This window comes from Tupaia chinensis, unplaced genomic scaffold (genome assembly GCF_000334495.1).
Source record: "Tupaia chinensis unplaced genomic scaffold, TupChi_1.0 Scaffold147218_1, whole genome shotgun sequence".
Classification (NCBI taxonomy): Eukaryota; Metazoa; Chordata; class Mammalia; order Scandentia; family Tupaiidae; genus Tupaia; species Tupaia belangeri.
The window spans coordinates 965,688-976,965 of record NW_006207069.1 but is presented as its reverse complement, the minus strand read 5'-3'; the positions used below and the strand labels follow the sequence as shown (position 1 = coordinate 976,965).

General features: G+C 38.7%; 1 protein-coding gene across 1 annotated transcript in view; it reads left to right on the top strand.

Moving 5' to 3' along the window:
* Positions 1 to 165: 165 nt before the first annotated feature.
* Positions 166 to 11,278, top strand: part of LOC102499626 (cadherin-18-like) — a 526,097-nt gene continuing 514,984 nt past the window's right edge. Inside the window, 1 exon segment of the mRNA XM_006169537.1 lies at positions 166 to 209. The gene's annotated coding sequence lies outside the window, so the exon portion shown is untranslated.

The following is an 11,278-nucleotide window of genomic DNA, read 5'->3' as shown; positions in this document are numbered from 1 at the left end:
AGAGCAGCAGGCAGACAGGCGCCGCCAGCCAATCAGAGGCGCGCTCGGGAGCTGCAGAGCCCGAGCCTCGGAGCCCAGGGCTGGAGGTGCGCGGAGCCCGAGTCGGGCTCTCCGAGGACCGCGAGCAGCTGTGCCCAGAGCTCTGGATAAGTCCCCTTTGCTTCTCGTAAATTAAGTTCCTTTCCACCAGTTAGGGCAAGTCAACCAAGGTAAGGCTTCAATAAATGACACTTTACTCTGTAGTGACATGAATGCGTTGGTACGAATGGGACTGCGTACTCAGTTCTGAGTCCAAACAATATTTGGTGAATCTTCCACTCGGATGGGTGTCGCGGAATCTGGCGTTCGTGGGAAAGTTGCAGCTCGTGCCGGCAGCCTGACAGCGAGCATAATTTTGTATTTCTTACGCAGGAATGTTGCCATTCGTGCCTATGGAATGTGAGCCTCAGAATCCGGCTGGGTCTCTGTTTATGTTTATCTCCGGCTGTGCCTGCTATCCTCCCTACCCCTGAAGTTGGAAGGGTACTACTCTGCAAGGCACATTTGAATAGCGACGGCAGCAGTGGAAGCTGTCATTTATACCTAGCTGTAAAAGTGAGGGAAAGCACGGGCAGGATAGAAACGGGGCATTGAAGCTGCGTTTTCAATAGTGCCTTTTAATTATTGCCTTTCCAGTATCCTCTAAAATTACATGGTATTTGAGCACTGGAACTGCAGCAGGGCAAGCCACATTTTGGCTCTTCTTCTTTTCGTTTTTTTTTTTTTTTCCTCCTTCCCATGAATTGCACCCATAAATGCTTATTAAGGCTTAAGATGAAACTTTCACTTCTTTTAAAGGGCACTATAAATGATGCATGAAAGGGAATTAGGTAGGCTCCTGTGATCAGCAACACACTTTATTTAGTAAATGCCCTGATGTTTGTTAACTCTTACTCATTTCCCTTTCTTAACTTCTTGAACCTGGTCTGTTTGAGTGTGGATGTACCTATTATTTCGTCTTAATTCGCATGTCTTTAAAATGAGGTAAAATTATGTTTGTGTACATGTGTGTATGTGTGTATGTTGTATGGACAGATGTGGAACTAGGCAAATCTCTCATATGTAACAGGTGAAAAATAATTGAATTTTATTAGCTGGGGGTTATTCAAGTATTTTTATGTCAATGCGTGTGGTTTGTAATGTTGTAGTCAGGCATATAAATGTTCTTGGCTTTATCCCCATTAGAAATCAAGAAAAATAAATAAAAATCTCGGCTAGAATGATGATGGTCTTCGGTTTGCTCAGGTGATGCCATATCACTGCCGAGAGACAGATCAGGGAAAGATTTTGTGATGCAGCCAAAAAACTAACTACAGGCTCTGACTGTGTTTTCCAACCTGTGTTTTCCACTCTGGAATCACCCACGGATTTTCCAAGGCAGGGGGCTTTCCTTCTGCAGTAATTGTTCTCCTCTATTTCAGTGTACTTGTCTTAGAATATTTCATTCTAAAGCAAGAGTTTTAGGACCAGACTAGATCTGGTGTTTGCCTGGTTTGGTGGAGGAGGAGGACAGCAGGGTGGGATACTAGTAGGGAGTCAGTCCTGTTGCCTCACACGGAACTGGTCCAAGCACCAGTCATCACTGCAGTTTTCTTCAAGCCTCCTGTTAGGTATGGCATGCTGGATTTCCTGGTAATGCATTAACCTAGTGTAAGTCAACCCATGTATCCACTCCACAGGCAGCTGCTTAATGGGCTTTGGTGGGTAAGTACATCATAAACCATAGTTCTGGCTTTGTTTCCCAAAAATAGCTAACTTAAGAAAACAAACAGAAAATAATACCAGTAGTCAAGATGGGTCACCTACTTTACAACAACCGGAGGTAGAAAACAGGGCTTTGCTATTTTCGATGCAACAGAAACGCCCCACAGACAAGCCAGTTGCAGAGAGTAGAAGAGTAGAAGGAAAGTAAGTGGCAGGAAACTCCAGCTGTAACTGTATCCAGTAGATACTGAACCTAATTAGCCATGGCAGTCACAAGCGTGGCAGCAGCAGCCAGTTCCAGAATCAAGTATAGGTTGTGCATATTGGAAATGTTTATTTCTCTCCGGACCTATTTCAAATGGATATAGCAGAATCCTGAGGATGAAGGAGTCCCTTAGTCCAACTCTATAAATTCTTTAGAGGAAAGGCACTATATATAGTAAATATAAAGCACTTTTGGCTCTATTGGCTGGTATAAATAGCATTATTATGCTTGGTATTGATTTTCGTGGCCTGAAGAAGACAAACCACGTGTTTACAAGTTTTTGTGTCCCACTTTTCCTTTATTTGTCTTAGAGATTCTTAAGACGTAGAAGGAAATCTTACACATTCACAATCTGATTCAATTGTTCTTTAGACTCTAAACATATAGGTACTTCCAACAGATCTAAGATAAAACATTGAACTGATTGGTCAGGAGAAAACAATGAGAGTATCTAAGAAACCCTACTTATCTTCAGCCCACACCTCTGATGCAGTATAGCCTAAGGAACGGTGACAGAGACTGACAGGTTAACGATGGAGAGGGCACGAGGTGCTCTGAAAACATATCTCCTTGTATTTTTATAAAAGTAACATTTCAGGAGCCAGCAGATGGTGGACTGGTTAAGGCACTGGACTCCCACAGGGCCGACCATAGTTTGAGTGCTGGACCAGGAAGCTTGAAACTTGTGCTAGGCACGGGTTTGTGCATGCCCAAGATCCTGAGAGAAAAGTGGTTGAGAAGGGATTGTGGCATGGCCATACCCCTGGGGGGTTGATTTATCACTTTCTTTCTCTCTGTCCCTCTGGCAAAAGCATGTGCCATATAGCAGGAAAAAAAAAAAAAGAAAGAAAAGAAAAAACTCCCTCTGGCAAATGCATGTGCCATATAGCAGGAAAAAAAAATAAGAAAGAAAAGAAAAAACTCCCTTTAGAAAATTAGATTTCAAACTTTAATTAATTAATTATATGCCTTCAATGTAGTCTATAAAAACATATGTATGTCTATAGAACTACATTTTCAAGTCTCCAGGTCCAGGACTTAAACTGCATAGTCGACCATGTGAGATCTAGCTGCTTCAAACACCAGACCACCTGCTGTCCCCTAGAAGAAACCTTTTTAATCTCAATGATATCGATAGTTTGGACTATACTTTTCATTCTCCTGAGGGACCGTCCAGTGCATTATAGATGGCCAAGCAGCATCTCTGCCCTCTGCTCCCTAGATGCCAATAACAGCACCCTGACTTGTAACAACCAAAACTGCTCCACACATATTAACAATTGCCGGAGGTGGGGAGGGGCAAAAGTATCCTCCATTCTCCCAACTGTCAGGATTTTGGATAGGCATATGCAAGTCCCCTATGTGCTTCTCTCTCTCTCTCTCTCTCTCTCTCTCCCTCTCCTTCCTCCCTTCTTCCCTCCCTCCCTCCCTCCCTCCTTCTCTCTCCCTCTCTCTCTTCTCTCTCTCTTTCTCCTTCCTTCCTTCATTCCTCCCTCTCTGTCCCCATCTCTCTTCTTTCTCTCTCTTTCCTTTCTTTCTTTCATTCCTTCCTTTTTCGTTTTTCTTTTTGCCATAGAGCATATGTGCTCCCCAGAGAAAGGAGAGAGAAAAGTCATAAGTCACCCACTGGTGACTTTCTCTGTTGAGAACAACTACCCTAAGCAAAATCAAAGGGTGTGTATAGAGACAGATCACACACATGCTGTTTGAATAGGTGATGGCCCACCTTTGGCTCTGGGCTCTCAACACAATACCCCCTCCTCTTGCTTTGGAAATGAATGAATTACAACTTCATTCAAAGTTTCATTAGATTCCTAACACAGTTCTGTGAAGAGCTTGCCAGTATCCTTTTGATATTTTTCTGTTAGCTGAGAAATTAGGTCTATATTAACATACACTAACATTTTAGTAGACAAGAAGAAATAACTAAAAAAGGAATAATGTAGATGTTGAGGTTGAAGACACTACACTTCAATTTGTTTTTTTTTCAATGAGCTTTACATATAAATAATAAATAAATGAAAGATATTGATTCTCTTCAATTTGTCCCTTATTATTATTATGTGTATGTGTGTGTGTGTGTGTGTGCGCGCTCGCGTGTGTATGTTTATATGTGTAGGTTGTTGAGAAGGAGTCTTCACTCTAATAAGTCTATTTCCTTGGAGTATTTTATAGTGGCCAAAGCTTCCAGAAGTAGTACTTCTTACCTGGGAATGATGTATAGCACAATGGATAAAAAAAGTACAGAGAGTTTAATTTTCTGAAAACATGGTGGGAATGGATACTACGTCACACTCAATTTGTCTGTAGGCAGCTTCCTCATCTGCTAAAGGAGACAATAGTAGGTGAAAAAAAAATGCGTATATTTTGTTATAATAGGTTGCAATTTGTAAAATCTACATCAATGTTGGTAAATAATCATAGTATTAATGTCTTTGGTTTTTTTTTTTTTAATGAGAATTGATTCAACATATTAGATCTTCCAGCTATTCTAGGGTGATTAAATATTACCTACAAGAAAGATCAGTATCCTCTATTGCTAAAAAATAAATATTTTAGGGCTAGCTGATGGTATGGAGGTTAGGGCATCTGGATTCCACATGACTACCTGCGCAGTTTGAGTCTCAGACTGGGAGGCTTGAAAAACATGTCAGACACATGTGTATGCATGCCCAAAATTTCCAGAGGAGAATGGAGAAGAAGAGATTGAAACTTCATTCTCCAATGGGAAATGGTCAAGCCACAATCCTTTTGTCCTCCATTCTCCCAACTGTCAGGATTTGGGATATGCATATGCATGTCACCACTGTGTTTCTCTCTCTCTCTCTCTCTCTTTCTCTCTCTCTCCTTTCTTCCTTTCTTCCTTCCTCCCTCTCTCTCCCTCCCTCCCTTTCACTCTCTCTCCTTTCTTTCTTTCATTCCTTCCTTTTTTTTTCCCCCATAGAGCATATGTGCTCCCCAAGGAAGAGAGAAACAGTGAGAGAAAAGTCATACGTCACCCACTGGGAAGATGACCACACTGCAGTCCCAGAAAGAGGTCACCTTCACTTTGCAATATGTAGTTTAAAATTATACATAGACCTCAGGTTTTTTTTCATATTTTCATCCTTACTCATATCACCACCAACAATTATAAATTGTTATAAAAGTACAGAAATGTGAAACATACAGTAAATTGTGACTTGATATTTATTCTTATTGCAAGTTTGGTGCATATTTTTAAATGATTTTTTTCTATGAATAGATAATATGGCTATCTCTATACAGTTATGAAATTCAATATAAATTTAAAGTAAACTATATAGTGATAAAATTAGAAGCACATACATTCTCATACATGTGCACACAAACATATACTTGGATAAAATAAATACCAGTTTGTTTTTTTTTTTTTTTTAAATTTCCTATGGGACATATGTGTTCAACAAAGAGAGAAAAAGTAAGGAAATACCCTAGGGGTATTTCCCCTAGGGGGATGACCACCCCATAATCCTTTCTTCTACATACTTCTCTTGAAATTTGGGACATGTACACACACACACACAAACACACACACACACACACACACCCCTGATGTTTTTCAAGTCACCAGGTCCAGGACCCAAACCACACAGTTGACCATGTGGGATCCAGCTACCTTAACCACCATGCTACCTGGCTACCCATACACACAATTTTTTAATTACCAAAGGGCACATACAGTCACCAGAAACAGATAGACAGACAGAGAAAGAAAGGGAGAAAGTACCTCCTGAGGAGGGGACGGTCTTGTTATACTCCTGTCTCCTCCATTTCTCCCTCTTGGCAGGATTTGGCACACACACTCACATGTGCCTGGCATGGTTTTCAAGACATGGACAGCCATATATAATCCAGGTCCCATAACCATTGGGCTATGGGGCCAGCTCCAAATAAACAATTTGATGATATTATATGCAGCTACTTATTTATTTATTTATTTAAATAATTTTTAAACTTTATTTATTTTATTTATTTATTTGTTTTAATGACCAGATACGGACAGAGAGAGAGAGAGAGAAAGTTGCTAAGTCTGGGACTCAAACCATGGTCAGCCATGTGGGAGTCCAGTGCCCTTAGGCACCATACCACCTGCCAGTCCTATATGCAACTACTTTTATAGCATGTTTGTATATAGAGTATATAGAGAATTCATGTGAGTATATAGAGAATTTATTATCATTTTTTAGAAGATTCCAGTATATCTTTATGCACAATCCTGTTATTTAATTTTAGTTCAATTTTAGGGGATACACATGTCTTTACAACTTTCCTGCTTACAAGAAAAGGTACTTTTGGGTTGTTGGATGCCCCAGGCATATTGAATATTGTACATTTCGATTATTGCATATGATTGAATAGATGTACTATCATTTACTCCACAAATGCCCTATTAAACTTTTTTTTTTTTAATGAACAGTAAAGAGAAGCCAGAATATATTAAATAATTTAGTATTTCTATCACTGCTGAGAGTCCTTTGACTTTTAAGTGTGTTTTTAAGTATGTGTTTCAGGAAGATATTTCCAAGAAAATAAACAGAGTGGAACTGTAAGAGCTTGTATAAGAACATTGCTCTAGACTACCCTAACGTGCCTGAAAATTACTTTCATAGATACCAAGAAACTCCCAAGACTGGAATGTTATATTGCTAAGCTACATTATTTAAAGAAATTTCTGCAGTAGCCTAAAAACAAAATTAATAATGTTTGATCTAACAATGCATTTGAGTAAAATATTTCACTTATCCGAACTCTTCAATTTCAGGACTATGTCTTATTCAAGATTTTATTCTCAATACATGAGGTATAATAGATGAATTGCTGGGAAAGTTATAGTTTTTCAGATGTCTCTACTGAAAAGGAATTCAAGTATCATTTCCATTTTATTATATGTTTAGATACTTACAAAGATCTTCAGATAGGTATCACTCATATATTGAGGTTTTTAAGGTTAATATGTATAATTTACATGATATATGTAACTATGCACAATTAGATGTGATTGAGAATTTCACTTGACCTAATTGTTTTTTATTTATGCAATATCAAGATTAATTTAAATGAAAAATCTACCTAGATTAGACACGTGATTTTTTTTCTTTTACTTTTTCATTTGCCAGAGGGCAAGTGTGCTTACCAGAGAGAAACAGGGAGACCTGGAGAGAGAGCGAGAGAGAGAATACCCCCAATGTGGTATGGTTACATTCTAATCCCTTTTTCTCCATTTCTCCATGCCATTGTGATTTGGGACATGCACTCAAACATACCCAGAGTATTTTTCAAACTCCCGGATCTGAGATTTGAACAGTGTAGCTGGTCATGTGAGATTCTGCTCCCTTATCCACTAGGCCATGGATAGGACAAATAAACAGTTTTCAATGCATTGTAAATGAGAAAGGATGTCATTTTAACTTATAGAATAATCATATTATTAAGAATTTGTGGGGGTGGCATGCAGCATGGTGGATCCCACATGGCTAACTGTGTGGTTTGGATCCTCAGACTAGCAACTTGAGTAATGCCTTGGGTATGTGTCAGTGCATGACAAAAGTCTAGAAAGGAAAGAGAAATGGAAGAAAGGGGGATTCAGGCATGACCATGCTCCATGGAGGGGTGCTTTCTAACTTTTCTCTCTGTATCTCTCTGGTGAGTCTATAAACCTTATGGCACAAATTGAATACAATTTTTTTTTAAATCAAAGTTGGCACAAATGTGATAAAAGTTTTTTAAAGTTTTGCCAGTGGAAATGAAAATTAATACACTGATTTTGAAAAAAAAAAATTTAGACTCCATTGCCAGGCACAAGAAAGGGTAGAATTCTTTATTCCACATATATGAATAAATCATTAGGGAATAACCTAAATATGTATTTTTATAAAGAATTATTTTATTTAACTTTATTTATTCATTTATTTCATATTAATTTGACAAACGAAGGGCAGAGATAGAGAGAGAGAGAAAGGAAGAAAGCAAGCCACCAGGTACAGGACTCAAACCATGGTCAGCTGTGTGGAGTCCAGCATCCTTAACTACCACTCCACCTGCCATCCTCTAAAGATGTATTTTTAAAAACCCTTGAGATGGTAAAGTAATTTGAATAAATATACAAAATAATAAGTTTATGTAAATTATATATATATTAAACAATACAAATTTTTATTTGATGTGATTTAACAAAAGGATGTCAAGGGGTCAGGTGATGGCTCAGCAGTAATGCAACTGGACCACCATGGAAAAGGTGCTGGGTTAGTGTCCTATGCCCTCTCTGACATGTCAAGTATGGATCCATGTTTCAGGAGTAGGCTAGACTGGGGGTGGATTGGGGCATGAAGACCCTGTTGTGTTGGGGCTATCTGTTTTTCTCTTTCTATTCCAAAAATAATAAATAAATAAACTTTTAAAAAGGATTTTAAGAAAAATCTAAGGATCATGGTGTGGCATGTCTGGAGTGGGGGGAGTATTAACTTATAGAATAATCATATTATTAAGAATTTGTGGGGGTGGCATGCAGCATGGTGGATCCCACATGGCTAACTGTGTGGTTTGGATCCTCAGACTAGCAACTTGAGTAATGCCTTGGGTATGTGTCAGTGCATGACAAAAGTCTAGAAAGGAAAGAGAAATGGAAGAAAGGGGGATTCAGGCATGACCATGCTCCATGGAGGGGTGCTTTCTAACTTTTCTCTCTGTATCTCTCTGGTGAGTCTATAAACCTTATGGCACAAATTGAATACAATTTTTTTTTAAATCAAAGTTGGCACAAATGTGATAAAAGTTTTTTAAAGTTTTGCCAGTGGAAATGAAAATTAATACACTGATTTTGAAAAAAAAAAATTTAGACTCCATTGCCAGGCACAAGAAAGGGTAGAATTCTTTATTCCACATATATGAATAAATCATTAGGGAATAACCTAAATATGTATTTTTATAAAGAATTATTTTATTTAACTTTATTTATTCATTTATTTCATATTAATTTGACAAACGAAGGGCAGAGATAGAGAGAGAGAGAAAGGAAGAAAGCAAGCCACCAGGTACAGGACTCAAACCATGGTCAGCTGTGTGGAGTCCAGCATCCTTAACTACCACTCCACCTGCCATCCTCTAAAGATGTATTTTTAAAAACCCTTGAGATGGTAAAGTAATTTGAATAAATATACAAAATAATAAGTTTATGTAAATTATATATATATTAAACAATACAAATTTTTATTTGATGTGATTTAACAAAAGGATGTCAAGGGGTCAGGTGATGGCTCAGCAGTAATGCAACTGGACCACCATGGAAAAGGTGCTGGGTTAGTGTCCTATGCCCTCTCTGACATGTCAAGTATGGATCCATGTTTCAGGAGTAGGCTAGACTGGGGGTGGATTGGGGCATGAAGACCCTGTTGTGTTGGGGCTATCTGTTTTTCTCTTTCTATTCCAAAAATAATAAATAAATAAACTTTTAAAAAGGATTTTAAGAAAAATCTAAGGATCATGGTGTGGCATGTCTGGAGTGGGGGGAGTAATTTCTCACTTCCTCTCTCTCTTTTTCTCACTCTCTCTCTCTCCCTCCTACTGGTGAGTGTACACACCATATGACAAAAAGCTTAAAAATAGTTTCTAGCTGTAATATCTGATATAATTTGAGTAAGCTATTATGGTATAAACAAAAAATATTTGGGTTTGGGTACTCTTGCTGCTTTCACGGAGACCCCATGTACTGGTTGATTGGTTAAGTTTAACTAAGCAGTAGGTGAGAAAGCCTTTCATCAATGAGCTTGTAAAGTTAGTGGTTTCTAAAGACCATTCACTAAGATGGTTTATTTTGGTAATTGCAATTTCAGTTTTAGAAACATTACGTATTTAAAACCAAAGTCCAATTAGATTATATTTTACTGTATTATATTTTAAATAATAATTTTGTATTCATTCATTCATGGAGGTAGCAGAGAGAGAGAGAGAGGGAAGACAACAGCATAATTAATACATTTTAGTATTTATGGAAAATTATAATTGTTAAGGAGAAAAAAGTCAAAATAAAAGAGACAGGAGAAGCAAAAGTGTTGAAGAGCTAGATGGTGGTTTGATATTTTAGCTCTGTGACTAGGAAGCCCTTACTGAGAGGGATGTGTGGAGATGAACAATGTTGACATCCTTGACCACCTTACAGGGGAGTGAAAAACAGGAGCCAAACGTCCTAGGGGAGGAGTGCATTTGGCCTGTTTGCATCAGAGCAGGAAGGACAGCAGGGCTGAGGGGAGGTACACAAATGGACCCCTGAAGAAGGCACCACTAAGAGATAATAGAAGCCAGATGGTGTGCATTCTGCAGATCAGTGTAAGGACTGGGATTTTTCCTATAAGAGTTGGAGTGGCATTAGATGTTTCTGAGCACAGAAGTGCCATTATTTAATCTATATTTCCGCAAGAAATTTATGTCACCTTGTTGCAGTTAAACTAAAAGAACTGAAGTGCAGGAGAAATGATTGAGAACTTAGATACAAACATAACCCAGTTATAAGTCTATCCCAAGAACTCTAAGAGGCAATAGTGACTTGCCCCAGAGAGACAGCATTAGAGATGGAGGGAAGAGGTTGGATTTTATATTTAGTTTGAAAATAAGGGTGATCAGATTGAACGTTGTATTAGATATAGGGGGGATAAAGGAGAAATTTGGTTCGTTGACTCCTAAACAATGAAACAAATTTTGGCAGTAGCAGAAGCTCATACAGTAGATATAAATAACTGAGTTTTGTACATTTTTAAATTGAATTTTCCAAGTGGGAATGCGATGGAGTCAGTGGAATACACAAGTATGATTTTGAGAGAGCTATGTGCCGGAGGTATGAAGTCAAGAGCCCTAACTAATAGATTTTGTTGAAATTGAAGAGATTGAATGCGAGAGAATAAACGAAAGACATGAGGGCAAGGATCTGGAGAAAACAGACATCTATAAACTGAGGGAAAGAATAGTAGAGGCGGGGAGGAGACCTCAATGAGTGAAGTATCTTGAAAACCTGGGGCACAAGAATTTCAAGGAAGATGCGGACCAGCAGTTAGCATAATGACTATGTTGCTGGACTCCCATGTAATCGACCACGGTATGAGTCTCGGACCCAGTGGCTTAAACTCACATTGGGCGCGTGTGCGTACGTGCCCAAGATCCCAAGAGGAGAATGGAGGAGAAGGGATTGCAGTGTGGCCATTCCCCCTGGGGGGTGACTTCTCGCTTTCTGTCTCTCTGTCTTTCTGGCAAGCACATGTG